Raw genomic sequence first — 17,181 nt, 5'->3', positions numbered from 1 at the left:
CCCGTTTTGGTAAATTATTTACAATGTTGCTCTACACTTTCACTTTTTGAAACATGGTCTATTTTATTACTACTTTAAAGGTTTACAACATCATCAAGTGTAAAGATAACTGTCTTAAAGATATGTTTAGCCTTGTTTTTGCTGCTATTAAGCTATAATAGAGCCTTAGTTTTTATAAGCTATAGATCATTATAATGATAAATCATATAAAGGCCAAAGAGATCCCAGTCTCTTTATTTACTATGTTTATAGATTAAAAGGGTTTTATTTTGATACTAGAAGAGTTTCAACTGAAAAATCATGATTTTCAAGGCTCAAACCTAACACACCAGTGTGGTGGATAGCCCTAGCCTCTTGTTGTCATGGTAACTCCACTCCTGGGAGGGGCTACGAAGGAGGAGTGAATCTTGTAAACCTTCTGTCCAATCAAATTTGTTAAATAAAGGCTACAGCCAGTGATTGGGCAGTAGAAGAGGAGTGGGAGGAGCCAGAGGCAAGAAAAGAGGAAGACCAGGGAGCCGTTAGAGGGAGAAGCGGCAGAGGGGCAGTTGGTGGAGAGAGAGAAGACGAAGAAGACCTTGACCTAGGAAACTGCAAGTTGTTAAGAGCTTTCATAGCCGGGGAATAGTGTAGTTTAATGGTAAATCTGCCCAATCTAGGCATGCAGCATTCATTTGATACTTATTGACTTGTGTCTTTTCTTCTATGGACTACCAATGGGCGAGAGATTTACCGCGACACACCAGTCTTGCATACTGCTATAACAGCTCTAGTTTTATAGAAGCTACTATAATTAAAAATGCAAGCTAATAATCAGTAACCTTATGAATTATCATATTTTTTAGTGTGTTCAGAAATATATTTAAAGCCATGCTAAGAACTAATGCAGTTAATTACAAGGTTAGATAATCAGAAACAGACATAGGTTGTCTAACTTGGATATGCTTAATAGGCACTAGCACCCAATCCTGTCAGAGATCTGCTGAATATAGCATTAAAGGTTTAAACTTAATATGATAGAGACTCCTAAATCCTAACAGTGACCTCTCCCCCTAAGGTCTCCAAGAAGATATGGGCACATCGACAAAGGACTCCATTTGGATTGTGGTTCACCAACCATTGGACAAGACTGCCCTAAGCCTTGCCTGCTGCCAGGGTTTGACCTGCACTGTGGACAAATGGAGGACATCTGGAGAGCTGAGTGTTTCCTATTGCCTAAGTCAAGGTGAAGCCTTCTCTCCCATGTTCCTCTTCCACAGGGGGAAAAAAAAATCCTCTCATCTTCTGAGCCTATGGCCAGACTGCTTCTTCCCGTGTTGTGATGTAGACCACGGGAAACTGAGGGAACTGTTTAAGTAGTGGACCATAGGCTAATCTCTGTCATTTTAATTAATATCTGGCATCTAGATTATAATTTATCCTTCTCAGGTCTCTGATCATATTGACAGCTAAGCTAATTGTAGCCTGACAACTAGAAAGTAGGCAACTAGCTCCTTACCCCAAGGTAATCCCCCTGTGGTAGATCATCAGTCAACTCATTAGTTAGTGGAAACATATGGTTTCTTTGGAAAGTCAGTTGTGTTGGATGGTAGTTTGCTGGGGCAGACTCATGAAGGAGTAGTGTTTTCATGAAGCAGACACAAGTGAAAGGATGTTTTGCTAAAGTGAGAACATGAAAGCATGCTTGATGAAGGATTCTTAGCTAATGAAGCACATGTATTGGTTCACCTTACACTGCATCCAGAGCCCCATTTCTTGTGACTCCATAACTTCTGATGGTGTTCTGGCAGCTTCTTGCTGCTTCTGGCTGCTTCTGGCTGCTTCTGGACGCTTCTGGATGCTTCCGCAGACTTGGGCCGATTGGCAGAGTGATGTCAGCTGATATAGGCTCACATGGAGTTTTGCTAAGACAGACTCATGTGGTGAGGCAAGACCTGTGGAAGGACATGTGGTATTCGGAGGGAGTATAAATAGGACCCAGTGGACTGAGAGAGGGCTTGCATAGCTAGCTTTGCAAGGCTTCTTGGTCTTGAGTTCACTGCTTCGTTGATCTTCACTTCATTGAGAGAAGCACAGCTAAGAACTCCTGGCATCCCTGGTGGTTCTGATTCCTCCTTCTGATTTGTGCCAATTTGGCAGAGGCCTGGCTGACTCTGCTAGGTAGTGTCACCCCTGCTGATTCATGTTTACAATCCCGACACTACTGAGCTGGACTGCTGATGTGTGTGTGTGTTTGTGAGTGGACCGAGCTGCTGCTGCTGATTTCTATGAACTGAACTGATTTCCTGACAACACAGATGGGATTTTCCTCAAAGAACAATTTTTACACAGGTCCACTTCCCGTACATCCTAATAACCTTTGTTTCCCACTACCTCTGGGCTGTAAGGGTGGTTAAATTATTTAAGAATTGGTATTAAAAATAGGGGTTTTTTTAGGGATGGAGAGATGGCTCAGCAGTTAAAGGCACTGAGTGCTCTTCCAGAGATCTTGAGTTCAATTCCCAGCAACTACATGGTGGCCCACAACCATCTGTAATGTGATCCGATGATGCCTCTTTGGTGTGTCTGAAGACAGCAACAGTGTACTCACATACATTAAATAAATAAATAAATAAATAAATAAATAAATAAATAAACTTTTTTTTTTAAAAGACTTATCTTAGGGCTGGGAAGATGGCTCAGTGGTTAAGAGCACTGACTGTTCTTCCAGAGGTTCTGAGTTCAAGACCCAGCAACCACATGGTGGCTCACAGCCTTCTGTAATGGGATCTGATGCCCTCTTCTGGTGTATCTGAAGACAGCAACAGTGTACTCATATACATGAAATAAAATAAATCTAAAAAATATATAGTTTTTTTTTTAAAATTAAGTTTATAGTTAAAACTTCCAGATCTTTTATTAGAAAGGCATACAGGTTTGCCTTGCTCACAGACCTCATGTTAAAAGACTCAAAGGTTCCAGATGTAACTTTTTTGCTCTTCTTTTACCTAATAGAGCCCAATTTGCATGACTGCTCCCAATGATCAACCACCTGTGTCTCACGGTAAATAACTGTATAAGAACAAAATATAAAGTTTATACAAGATCTCAAGATATTGATGCTAAGTTATAAGGATCTAAGAAAATATCTGAGGGTCTAGGAAAGTGTTCTGAGGTCATTAATTGCAAGGCATGAAGGTTGGAGAACATAAAAAACTTGGATGGTGACAGGAAAACGATTTAAGGAACAAAAAAGTGCTTCAGATCTCTTCCCCTCACTATACCATGCTTATACTAGAACTTCGAAAGTTCAGAGTTCTAACATTAATCAATGGCTTTCTGATAAATTAGCCTAACCCAGGTAAAACATTCCAGTATATGATCAACTACCATAATCACTAGTTCAAGATTTTAAGTTTCCTTTGGTTGTCTTTTAACTATAGATTTAAAGGCGTTTCTCATTGTGCTAAACTGATGTACATTCAGTCTTCTGGAATGTGTGACAGGTACTTGTGATATGGAAGGTTCCTGGAGGCCAGCATATGCTTTGCTATGCAAATAGACACCACAGGTAGCCATTTCTTCCTTAGGTCAGTGGTAAGGGAAATTACTTCTTTTAGTAGAGTGGAACTGGCTTAAGTTTTGAGGAATGCTAGCTTTTATCTAACCACCATAAATCCTCTTTGCCCTGGCCTGTGTGGGGGCTTCAACAGGGTACCCTAAGAGAAAAGGGGAGAGAATGGAAGGGACAGGAGACACAAAGAACAGGACCAAGACAAATTTTCTGATCAAAGTCTATCGAGCTGTATTTTCTCAGGCAATTTATACAGGCAGGGAAGGGGATAATGTGTTTGGGGGAATTTCACAGAAGCTGGGCATTTTGCTGCAGCAGATATCTTGCAGCCGGATGTTTTTGTCTAGCTCAGGATGCAGCAACCACTTTCCTTAGGGTGCAGCAACCATTGGCTACCTGTTTTCTCAGGAGTCAATAGCTGAGGAAAAACAAAACCTAAAACTATTCTTTCAAAATGGGGTAAGGTTGGCTCCCGGCACCTCTTATTGTCCAGGCTGAGCCCATTTCTAGATATTTGGACCTGCCTTTTGGAGTTTGGGGAAATGGAGTCTCCTTTGGACCTGAAACTGTAAGAATAAATTGTAAAAATGAAATTTTAGGTCTCAACGTGAGAGTTTCTTAGGTTCAGAGTTTCAATTTACACTCAAGTGTTAGCTGCCCCTGGGGTGCATTCCAAGGGCTTGAATAAACATTTCAAAGGCACAAAAGACCCAAGATAGAGGCAATAAAACACCTGGGTAAAAGGAAGTCACTTGAAAGGAATTCTTCCAGGAGCAAGATACAGATGTAAATTAGGATAATTGGGATGGGGGCTAGATGGAAACCAGGCTTGGGAACGGATGTTTGATATATCCAATCATATGTAACCGCGCCAAACTTTCCCGCTCTCCCCAACCCCTACCCATAAATATCCCAAGTTTCCTGGGCTAGTCGTCGGAATCTCTATCTCCTGCGTGAGATATATTCCGGCCCGAGGGCCCTCGTCATTAAACCTCCTCTGCAATTGCATCAAGAAGGTTTCTCGTGTGTCCTTGGGTTCGTGCAGGTCCGGACTTGGGTGAGAGTCCCCTTTTGGGGTCTTACAAAACTATGCTGTCTAGTTTGTCAACTTGACACCTATTATGTCATCTGGAAAGAGGGAACCTCAGCTAAAACGAGTCCAGCGGAACAGCAAGCCCGTTGGGCATCTTCCTGATTAATGATTAATGTGGAAGGACCCAGCAACCCCTGGGCAAATGTTCCTGGGTGGTGTTAAAAAGCATGATGAGCAATTCAAGGTCAGCACAGCAGAGAGCCAACCTCCTAGAAGGTACCACAAGAAAGAGCAAGAATTTTAGAAATCAAATAGATTTCTTACTTCTATGTAGAAAATAATTGTTTGATGTAATATTTGTTGATAAAAAATTTAAAAATTTCTTCAGTATTTGCTCTAATTAATATGTGAGAATGTATTTTTTTTTTTTTTTTGTTCTGAAGCTTGCAAGTAACTGTTGATTGACCAAACCCTGACCTTGACTGACAGCCAAGGCTTGATACCAGCGACTTTCCTGCCTGATGCTCGGTATCTGGCTGCCAGGTGCATCTTCCACTGACAAGAGGCTTTTGTTACATGGCATGAAAAATGAATAGCCTTGCTTCTCAGGAATGGCTGTTCTTCCCCCAAAAGTCTACACTGAACAGTCTACCTAGCAGAAATGAGGGCTTCTCTATAGCTGCATAAATGGCTGTCTTCTCCCCGAGTCTCCACCAGCGTATAGACTCTTACCCCTCCCCTAGGCCCTGTGCAATAAGGTAGAGTTGCATACAGCAGGTGGTAGAGACTGGATACTTAGGTGAGGGTCTTATGACACCCATCCCCATGGTGGAGCAGGTAAACAGTCAACAATCCCAACTGGGACAATGATTTTGCAATGGGGCATCAGTTATTGAATTAGGATGCATGTGTACATTATTTTCTGTAGGTCTTGTTTAATTGACTTTTTAACTTTTAACTTTATTTTAATTAACAAATGATACTTGTGGCAGTCATATGAATTAGATGCTCCCTTCCTGGGAGCATTCATGTTTTCACAGTTTCCCTTGCACAATGCCGAAGCATCAGGGTGGCTTTGAAACTGCTGAATGCTGTCCCAGAAAGCCCACATTTCAGAATCATGGCTGCCAACTTAATATCATGACCTTGGATTGAAAAAAATATCAATGTATGCTCTTTGAGTCTCAGTTTCTCAGTTTGCAAACTACATACATAATATCTGTGTTTCCCACATTAGAAGATAATTGGTAACATAATATAATGTGAACATGATTTGTTCTAAGAAAAAAAAATGAGGATAATAGCATCATCAAGGCACATGAGTTTCTATTTGCTTAACACATGGGAATCTTTTATTAGTATTCCAATATTTGAAACAAATACAATGGCAAAACTAAGGGAAGAATTTAGATTTCCTCAGTGTGGTGGTTTGAATGGGAGTGATCCCCTAGGCTCCTATATTTGAATGCTTAGACCTGTTAGTGGAACTGTTTGGGGGGGGGGGATTAGGAGGTGTGGCTTTGCTGGAGTAGATGTGGCCTTAAGGGAGGAAGTATGTTGGTTTTAAGGTTTCAAAAGCCCACACCAGGCCCACCTCTCCCTCCCTCCATCTCTCCCTCCCTCTCTCTCCCTCTCTCTCTCTCTCCCTCCTTTCTTCTCCTCTCTCCCTATGGATCAGGTTGCATAGCTCTGAGCTATTGCTATGCTTTCCTGTTTCACACCCTGGTGATCATGAACTAACCCTCTAAAATTATATGAGTCCCCAATTAAATGCTTTCTTTTATAAAAATTGCCTCAGTCACAATGTCTCTTCACATCAACAGAACAGTGACTTAGAAGTTGGTACTAGGGAGTAGAGTATTTCTTTGATAGGCCTGACTAGATGTTTATAGGAGATATATGGAAGACTTTAGGACTTTGGGCTAAAAAGTGGTTGAACACTTTAAGTGGAGCTTAAGGGACCATTCTAATAGGAACACAGAAAAGAGCAGTGCTGTAGGTGAGGTGGAATGTGTGGGCCTAGTTCAGGTTTTGGAGAGGAAGATTATTAACTACTAGTCTAGAGACAATTTTTAAGATATTTTGACAAAGACTGTGGCTGCTTTTTGCCCTTGTCCTGAGAATCCAACTGAAGCTAAGTTGAAGATTTTTGGACTAGTATCAATGGCAGAGGAGAGTTCAAGACAGCCTATATTGACTGTGTCACATGATTATTATTGATCACTTTTATGCAGATCTACAATGGAAAGGGGCAAGCAGGGCAAAGGGAAATACAATGTGTACAGTTTAAAGAGTAAAGGAATACTAGTGAAGACCCCCAAACTCGGGAGACCCTTACTCAAGTCTCAGGAAGTCACAGCCACCCAAAAATCGAAAGACACAATACCTGGATGCAATCAGCAGAGGTTTATTAGGGAGAGTTGGCTGGCCAAGGTCAATTCGTTCGCTCACGCAGGAGCTGAATTGACAAAGCCAGTCAGTCTGAGAAGGGTTTTAAAGGGGGAAACCACAAACCTGGAGAGTGAGGAGGGGGTGAAGGGTTGCTAAGGAAATATAACATAAAAATAGCGGAGAATTCCAGAGGAATGCAACCTAAGTGAATCAGGGTCATGTGGAAAACACTCTGTATACCCATTCCTCTCAAAAATGTGGTCTTGTCATGTCACTTGCTCAACTATTTCTCAGTTGTTGCCCTGTCACTTGCCCAACTATTTCTCAGTCTCACCTAGATGACTTGCATTTTTCTTTGTGGTCAGGAATGTGTCTTCCTGACTCAGGAATAATGTACACCTCCTGGAATGTAGAATTTATCCCGGGGGCAGTGAAGACCTAAAATCTCACATTTAGTTCTGCTTTCTTGGTGGAACTAGTGAACTGGCTGGCCTGCAATTTTTTTGCTCAGGTCTAGGGGTCATAAAAACTTTCTATACTTTTCATAAGTTTTCTATATCTTTCAGTAGAATCTTCCTCTGAAGTTAAGGAAAGTCACTGAGGCTAAGTGTGTGGGAGTGGAGTCTCTGTATGGAGGCCTGGAGACACCATTATCTGAACCTGTGAAGGTGAAGACTGGATTTTGGTGGAGACCCCGAGATGTCAGAGATGCCAGAGCCCTGGGATACCTCCCAAGGGAGAGCTGCTAACAGGAAGTGGAACCAGCCTTTGTGGTAGTCAACAAATCTGGAAGGAGTTCTGAAGAGATTTGAAGAGCATTTTGACACCTGTCTCAGTCAGGGTTTCTATTGCTGCAAATGAACACCGTGACCAAAAAAGCAAGTTGGAGAGAAAAAGAGTTTCTTCAGCTTATACTTCCACATTGCTGTTCATCACCAAAGAAAGTCAGGACTGGAACTCACACAGGTTAAGTGGCAGGAGCTGATGCAGAGACCATGGAGGGGTGTTACTTAACTGGCTTGCTTCCCCTGGCTTGCTCAGCCTACTTTCTTATAGAACCCAGGACTACCAGCCCAAGGATGGCACCACCCACAGTGGGCTGGGCCCCTCCCCTCTAATCACTAACTAAGAAAATGCTCTACAGTTGTGTCTCGTGGAGGCATTTCCTCAACCGAGGCTCCTTCCTCTCTGTTGACTCTAGCCTGTGTCAAGTAGACACAAAACCATGGCACAACATCAGACATAGAAATGCAAAATTAAGTTTCTTTGCTGATTTTTGGTTTTGCTTTGGTCCAGTATTTTTCACTATGTTCCCCTTTTCTCCCTTTTGAAATGTGTGTCTGTGATATATCTATCTATCTATCTATCTATCTATCTATCTATCTATCTATCTATCTATGTAAATTATATGATGGAAGTCTGTTATTTTGATCTTACAGAACTTTGTAGTTAAGATATCGCATAGAGTCTCAGAAATGACTTTTGACTTTTAGACAGTGTTGAGATTGTTTAAGACTACGGAGACTTTTGAAGTCTGACTGAATGCTCTTGCACTGCGGGTCAGGGAGTGGAATGTGGTGGCTTGAATGAGAATGGCCCCTATATGTTTCTGTATCTGAATGCTTATTCATCAATTAGTGGTATACTTTGGGAATGATTAGGAGGTGTGGCCTTTTGGAAGTAGTTGTGGCCTTGTTGGAAGAGGTGTGTGTGTCATTGGGAATGGACTTTGTGGTTTCAAAAGCTCACATCACACCCAGTGTCTCTTTCTCTGCCTGTTGCCTGCAGATTAGGATGTAAGCTCCAGCATTGTTCTTGTCTGCTTCCCACCATGATGGTCATGGTCTAACCCTCTGAAGCTATAAGCAAGCCTCTGATCAAATGCTTCCTTTGATAAGTTTCCTTGGCCATGGTGTCTCTTCACTCACTCAGATATTTACCCTATATACTTTGAAAGCTGTGCTGGCTAGTTTTGTGTCAACCTGATACAAGCTAGAGTCATCTGGAAGAGGGAACTTCAAATGAGAAAATCTCTCCATAAGGGTAGCCTATAGGCAAGCCTCTGGAATATATTTTTGTTAGTGGTTGATATGGAAGAGCCCCCTGTGGGTCTTGACACCCCTGGGCAAGAGGTCCTGGGCTTCGTAAGAAAGAAAACTGCCAAGTGTGGTGATATATGCCTTTAATCCCATCACTGGGAAGGCAGAGACAGAGAAGATGAATCTCTGTGAGTTTGAAGCCAGCTTGGTCTCTACTTAGCAAGTTCTAAAACATAGAACTTCAGGACTGCATAGAGAGACCCTGTTAAAGAAAACAAAAACAAAAAAAAGGAGGCAAATTAGGCAGGCAAGCTGGGAGCATTTCATGGTCTTCAGTTTCTGGCATAAGGTTCCTGCCTTGTTTGAGTTTCTGCCTTAGCTTCCCTCAGTGACAGATTATAATCAAGAGATATAATCCAAAATAAACCCTCCCTCCCCAAGCTGCTTTGTTTATGGTATTTATTACAACAGGAGGAAGCAAATTAAGACAATAACTTCAATACCTAAACTTTTGACTTTTAAACAGTGTTGAGATTGAACAAATCAATTATTACTATCTGAAGAATAAATATTACTTCACTAAAGCAAATACTGTCTTCATGTAGACAGAATCCTAAATGACAGAACCCGCCTGCACATTTGGCATGGATTTTCTTATGAGCTCCAGCTTCTGGCAAAGAGGGAAGTTTCTTTTTCCAGATAATAATTACGATCACAGAACAAGAGAGAGTTCCATGCACAATCTCACTGTGGACTTTCAAAGAACTATAAATCTGCCAGAAGGAGCTGCACGTGGCCAAGGGAGCTCTTGGCTAGAGATGGGGGCACTCTAGTTATCTGAAGGAAGCAATCAGACCAAAAGGAGACCCTCAGCCTTTACATGGTATTTTGCAGTTTAGCATGCTTTATTCTTAATTTTTGTTTGTGTAGGTGCATGTTGGTGTGTGTTGTGACATTGTCACTCTCTGAAAACTTAGGGTCCCTCTTCAGGCCAGGCTGGCTGACCAGTGAGGCCCAGATGTCTTAGTGTTTTGCTCCACAGCACCTAGAAGCACACAGCACCATGCCTTTCTTTGCATGGGTTCCAGGGATCAGACTCATGTTCTCATGCTTCTGCCACAAGCTCTGTACCCTGAGCTGTCTTCCCAGACACCATCCACCTTACTGTTGCTTTCAGACCCATCTAAGATGGTGAAGTTTAACCTTTCTTCCCCACTTCCTTCTCTTATGTGTTTGTAGAATTTTAGAATATATTCTACATCAGTGGTCCTTGGCCTTCCCAATGCTGTGATTCCTTATGACAGTTCCTCACGTTGTAGCGACTCCAATTATAAAATTATTTTTGTTTCTACTTCATAACTATAATTCTACTATTGTTATGGATTGTAATGTGAATATCTGATATTCAGGATGATCTTAGGTGACCCCTGTGAAACAGTATTTTGATGTCCCACGCACCCTCCAAAGACATTTTAACCCGTAGGTTGAGAACCACTGTTGTAGAGGATATCGATTTCCTTCCTTGTGTGCTTATGATACGTGATATACATGTATCATGACACATGTTTTCATACTTAAAGTGTGTGAAATAAAATAATCTTTTTCTTGCTTTTATTGTTAAAGAAGTAAAAACATCTTCAACCTCCATGGATGTTTATTTTCTATATAATCACAACATAATACTTTTACAGTTGTTGTGGGGAGCCGACAGAAGGCTGCTATCATCCCTGCAGCCATCTTGAGCCATATACCCTGATAAGAGACTTGATTACAACAGCCTACAACAGCTGAGCACATTCTGATAACATCTTGTTTTAGATACCCAGGATCTTTCCTTGGGTGTGTGAGACTTAAAGGTGTGTGACTTAAGGGCATGACTTAGAGATCAGATTTAGAGACAAGACCTAAGGGCATGACTTAAAGGCAAGAATTAAAGGCCTGGCTTAGAAGTGAGACATATAAAAGGTGAGAGGCAGACAGAAGAAATTATTATTATTAAGCATTAGGCACTTGGAAGGGAGCTTGGAAAGAAGCTTGGAACTTGGAGGCACTAGGGACTAGGAACTCAAGACCTGGGACTTGGACTAGGAAGAGAGACAGAAGAATAAACGAGATTGAATCACACTCTGCCTGGTCTCCATTCCTCCAGTCTGTCTTCACTCTCTCTCTTGCTGAACCCCGACCAGCGAACTGGAGCATCTTGGGGCAGTGTGGGCTCTAACAATTTATCCCCGAAGGCTTTTGGCACTTCGGGTTCCAACACTGAGAGAGTGGTCCAAAACACTTTGGCACCCAACGTGGGGCATGAGACTGAACAACTGTGTGTTGAATTACAATTCTTCTGTGTTGTATTTAACTTTGGCCAGGGACTTATTTCCTTTGGAATCTTTGGGTTAGACAGTTAACTATATTAACTTGTTTTCTTTCTTTGTTCCTTGGTTTCTTTCTTTCTTTTGGTTTTTTTGTTTTGTTTTGTTTTTTTGAGACAGGGTTTCTCTGTATAGCCCTGGCTGTTCCAGAACTCACTCTGTAGACCAGGCTGGCCTCCAACTCAGAAATCTACCTGCCCCTGCCTCTCAAGAGCTGGGATTAAAGGTGCATTCCACCACGGCCTGGCTCCATCTTAACTTTCAAAAGATGTCCTGGCTGACATGGCATGTGAAGGCACTGATACAATGAGCAAGAATGATGAGAGATGTGATAGAAAAATGAGAGAGAAAAAGGAGTGGAACCATTTGTGTACTATGGAGAGAGGTGGAACTGGAGATTCAAGGGTGGAGAGGGACATCCTGATGTGAGGAGCCTGCACTGCCACCTGAGGCCATGGCGATGTCCTAGACCATGTTGCTGTGAGGGCCATGTCAGGGTCCATGGCCCTGCAGAAGCAAGGGTCTGTGTTGACATTCCTGGCCCAGAATACTACAAAAGACTATGTGGATGGCCATGGTCTAGACTGCTACTGAGGAGCAAATGCAGGTCCAAGGGCTAAGCAGATCAGACCCCACCCCTCACTTGAACAGCATGGGAGAGTGTGATCAAGAGCAGGAGAACCTGTCCCACCCCTCTAATGCCATAAAGTGGCAAGGTCCCAGAAGAGATGACATGCCCCTAGCCAGGGCAGCATGGGAGAACTGGCCTCAGAGGGCATGAAACAGAAAATCACCCAACCCACTTTTAGGGGAAACCTTCTCACCCATACAGTCTGACCTGAATAGTCCCTATCACATGGCCAGAGACTTGTCTCCTAAGTGATTCAGGATCCTGTCAGTTGATAATACTAACAATTACAATAGTCTAATATAAACTCATTAATACACACTGTGAAATGTGCTATTATAAAATCATAAAAAACAGACAAGATTAGTTTTATTTAAATTTACTACAGATAATTAGTTTATGTGATTATTGATGCTGAATATTTTCTGTATTATCACAGAACATGAAGACAAGTAGTTTAGATCACTGATATGCAAAGTAAGTGCTATGTACAATGTCTCATTACTTTCTCAAAAATAAAGACATATTTAATATAAAATCAGGAGGGGGCTAGCAGAAGGGGAGACAGGCAATGCGAAGGGCTGATTATGGGCTACAAGGAATATACTCCAAGATGTCTGGCATCTGCCCCCTCGCACTAAATGAAGAGACTGAAGAACTACAGCATTTTCTGGTAAATCAATACTTATTTGTCACAGTCTACAGTACAGGTACACAAATCCATCACACACTTGAGCACAATATCCAAAGAAAGTAAGGATCAACTGTTCACTTAGCACTTGAATCCTAGATCCCAGTGAAACACAGTTCATAATCCTGAGTAAACACTTCAAACTCTTCTTCTCATCGGTGTGCCTGTTACATGTGAACACAGAGGGTGAATGCTACAGGTTGTGTTGACAGGGACGTGGAGTGGTCCTTTGTTGTCTCAGAGTGTAACTCTACTTAGGAGGGTCTCATGGCCTTGGCTCAGGACTTGTCCGATGAACTGACAGGATCTGTGGTCTTCTCTCCTCTCTCCAACAAAGGACTCTGAGATTCCTTGCCAGGCAGCTCCGGAGGGGAAAACATGGGGGCTGGGACAAGCCAGCCTTCAGCAGGGAAGCCAAAGCCTGCCTGGTTGGCCATGCTGTAGAAGGTGTGCATCATGGCAGTCAGAGAATCTGAGAGCTGTCTGAGCTGAGAGAGCTGCTCGTGGGTGAGCAGGGAACCAGAACCATCCTGCTGAGCCTGCATCTGGACTGTGTCTCCATAAATCTCCTCAGACTTCCCTCGCAGAAAGTTCACCAGGCTCTTCCGAATTGGTGGTGGGTCTGTGTCCCTAGGCTCTGGGCAATGAGCTAATGAATCTTGGTGGCCATTGGCTTTTGGCTCAGCTTTCTTTACTGAAGTCTTGAGTCTCTTTTTCACAGGGGAGCTGCTCTCATTTCCTATGGAAAACCCTGAGAGTGAGAGAAGGACCAGGAAAGTTCCATCCTCCACACTGCAGACCCTCCTCTAGAGCCTCCAGAGCCTGGAGGCTGCTGGCCATTCCTTCCCATGCATGTCAGCCTCCACACTGGGCAGGGCTGAATTCCTTCTCAGATCCCACATGCACTGAGACCCTGGCCTCTCTTAAGTGCTCTGAGGTACCTAGCCACCTGCCTGCCTGAGCCTTGTATAAGGCAGATGAGGGTTGACCCTTGGGGTAAAGGGAGCACTTACCTGTTCTGACCCAGCTGGAGCTGGAGTCCTTGGAAGAGTGTTGTCTTTTCCTGGGTGCTTTCACCATCTGAGCTGAAATGTGATTGTGGGATAAGGTGAGGGCACATGGAAAACCTTCAGCTGCACACCACATGGCAAGTTCATCCTGGACACCCAAGCATGGACCCAAACAATACTGCCCAGGTTTTGCTCACAGTCAGGAAGTCTAGGGACCCGGATGCCTCCAAAGCTCTTAGGGCTGTGCCAAGGAGATCTCCTGTCTCACCACTTGGAACCCTCACCCTAGAATAACCAAAACCTATCTGATCCTTCAGTGTGCTTTCTGGAATTGCTGTCTCATTGGCTGGACATCTGATCATTTTTACTTGGTTCTGATCCTGAAGCCAGAGACAGTTTAGATGACAGAGTGACCTGACTATCCTGTAGCCTGTGACTGACCAACCAGGTACATAATTCCTTCTGTGAGCTCACAGTTTGAAGGAGTTTATCCTATTTTCCTTCAGACGACCATTGTCCACCATTTTATGCCATTCCTACCTACCTTTCTAAATCATCACAGCTCTGTGGCTGGAATCTAGCCCTCTTCCCTCCCCTGTCCAATGCACCCCAAAACCTGAGCTTTGTTTGCACTGCAATGGGAAGCCAGTGTCTCCCCATTTTCTCTCAGTTGCTTCTCCTCACCTGATGTCCTTTGATCAGAGGTGCTTTGTGGCCCAGTAGGGAGGTCCAGTGGTTGACAGGAAGGGCCTAGATCGGGGGTTTCTGAATCCATGCTCAGGTTGAACTGAAAGGCTTTCTCTCTTCCCTGAACAGAAGGAATTATGGTTAGCATATTTGTCAGAGTTCTCTAGAGTAACAGAACTTACAGAATGAGTCTCTCTCCACACAGAGGAAAGAAATCTATATTAGAAAGACTTACAGGCAGTGGTCTGGCTAATCCAATAATGGCTGCTTGTGAACAGAACATCTGAGAGTCCAGTATTGTTCGATTCACAAGGCTGGGTGTCTAAGGTGGTCTTCAGTATATGCTGGAATCCCAAGCAAGTCTGATGCAAGACCAATGGAGGAAGATACTTGCTAGCAAGGGGAGAGCAAGCTTGCAAAGACAGAGGCTTCCACCTTTCTTGTTCTTTATATAGGCCTCTGGCAGAAGGTGTGGCCTGGATTAGGGTGGGTCTACCCAAAGATCAGGATTAAAGGTGTGTGCTCCCAGCTCAGAGATCCAGAATAGAAGTGGGCCTTCCCACTTCAAATGATTTAATTAAGTGGCAATCACTCACAGGTGTGCCCAGACGGGTTTATGTTTTAGTGACTTCCTGATATAGTCAAGTCGATGCTAACCTGCTACAGATGCCTTTTGTAAGTCCCTTTGGTGGCAGGTCTCTCTCCTTGGCTGTAAAATTCCCTCCTTGTCTAGGGAAAAAAACCCTGACCCGCAGACCGGAGTGGAGCAGCAGCCTGGGCCGGGAAACAGTGGCCGCCAATCGTGGAGTGGAGAGGGCCACAAATTTTTTTGCCGCCCAAAGTGGGGCAGCTCGGGCCTCAACATATTTGTCGCCCGAACGTGGGCTAGTGTTGTTCTCAACACACATGGTGGCTTGAAAGCATCTGTAATGGGATCTGATGCCCTCTTCTGCTGTGTCTGAAGACAGCAACAGTGTACTCATATACATTAAATGAAGAAATAAACCTTAAAAAAAAAAAAAACTAGCATGGGAGCTGGTTAGTGGTGGACCATGCCTTTAATCCCAGAAGTAGGGAGGCAGAGACAGGCCGATCTCTGTGAGTTTGAGGCCAGCTTTTGTGGGGAGCCAACAGCAGGCCCCGAACCAATGCAAGCCAAAACAGGCTTATACAGCAGTCAGTTTCTTATCAGCAAACACCAATCCCTTTTAGAACTTAGTCGAGCAACACCAGGAAGCGCAGGACTAGATCAGTTCTTCCACCCACAGAGTTTTAACCCAGAAATGGGACCTCAGGCCTTACCCACTGGAGTCTTTGGACCACTCTGTCCAAATGTGTTTGGCCTGATAGTGGGAAGAAGCAGTACTACTATGCAGGGACTACAATTTTTTCCTGCAGTAATAGACAATGATTATCAAGGTGAGATTAACATAATGGCACAGGCAATTCAGAATATAGTTGCCATTCCTACAGGAAAGAGGATAGCTCAACTATTGTTATTTCCATTGTACCCTACTAATCACAAATATAAGAGTCGTAAGATAGGGGATCAAGGCTTTGGTTCCTCTGATGCATACTAGGTACAGCCTATAGTTAAACAAAACCTATGATGACACTATGGCTGGATGGAAAGGCATTCCAAGGCTTGGTTGACACAGGAACTGATGTCACTATCCTAAAACAAAGTGATTGGCCTGCCACCTGGCCTCTGACCCCAACCTTAACCAATCTAAGGGGTATTGGCCAAAGTCATCTTGAGCCATATACCCTGATAAGAGACTTGATTACATCAGCCTACAATGGCTGAGCACACTCTCACAACAACTTGCTTTAGATACCCAGGATCTTCCCTTGGGTGTGTGAGACTTAAAGGTGTGATTTAGAGCCAAGACTTAAGGGCAATTCTCAGAGAGCAGATTTAGAGACAAGACCTAAGGGTATGACTTAAAGGTGTGACTTGAAGGCGTGGCCTAGAAGTGAGACATATAAAAGGTGAGAGGCAGACAGAAGAAATTATTAAGTATTAGGCACTTGGAGTAGGCACTTGAGACTTGGGACAGGCAACTTGGATTAGACACTTGTACTTGCATGAGACTCTAGACTAGAACTTGGAAGGGAGCTTGGAAAGAAACTTGGAACTTGGATGCACTAGGAACTAGGAACTAGGGACTAGGAACTCAAGACTTGGGACTTGGAGAAGAAGAGAGACTGAAGAATAAACGGGATTGAATCACACTCTGTCTGGTCTCCATTCTTTGAGTCTGTCCTCACTCTTTCTCTTGCTGAACCCCAACCCAAGGACCAGAGCATCTTGGGGCAGTGTGGGCTGTAACAATTTAGCCCCCAAGGCTTTTGGCAGTGCATGTTCCAACACTGACAGAGCGGTCCCTGACACTTTGGCCCCCAAACGTGGGGTAGCTCAGGCAGCAACACTTGGGCCCCCAAGCGTGAGGCAGTGTGGTCCTCAACAGTTGTACAGGATGAAGTGTGAAGCAGGAGGAGTCACGAAGAACATGCCCATTGTCGTGGGTGTAGAGGGTGCAGGGCTCACACTTCAGGGCTAAGGGGTAAAGGTGCCGTGGGTCTATGTGGCTCTCTGGAAGGGGCTGTGCTTGCTGCTGGGCAGAATAATACTGGGATTAGGAGCCCGAGTTCCTTTGTTCTTAACAGTTTTGTGTAGTTACTGTTCAGAGATTGAAGTTTTACTATGGGCTTTGGTACATATATAATGTCACCTGTTTGGCCCGTTCCTATTCCCAAATAATCATCCTTCTGGATTC

At 43.6% G+C, this 17,181-nt stretch overlaps 1 long non-coding RNA gene and 1 pseudogene across 1 annotated transcript; one reads left to right on the top strand and one right to left on the bottom strand.

The window, feature by feature from the left end:
* Positions 1-502: 502 nt before the first annotated feature.
* LOC143442960 (uncharacterized) lies at positions 503-2,585 on the top strand. Its single transcript, XR_013111585.1, has 3 exons — positions 503-640; positions 1,058-1,225; positions 2,437-2,585. It is a non-coding gene; the product is annotated as an uncharacterized LOC143442960 (long non-coding RNA).
* Positions 2,586-12,857: 10,272 nt separating this feature from the next.
* On the bottom strand, positions 12,858-14,489 carry LOC117712454 (uncharacterized; annotated as a pseudogene).
* Positions 14,490-17,181: the final 2,692 nt, after the last annotated feature.

Source organism: Arvicanthis niloticus, chromosome 7, assembly GCF_011762505.2.
Source record: "Arvicanthis niloticus isolate mArvNil1 chromosome 7, mArvNil1.pat.X, whole genome shotgun sequence".
Taxonomy (NCBI): domain Eukaryota; kingdom Metazoa; phylum Chordata; class Mammalia; order Rodentia; family Muridae; genus Arvicanthis; species Arvicanthis niloticus.
The sequence above is the reverse complement of the archived record's forward strand: the minus strand, read 5'-3'. Positions and strand labels throughout refer to the sequence as shown.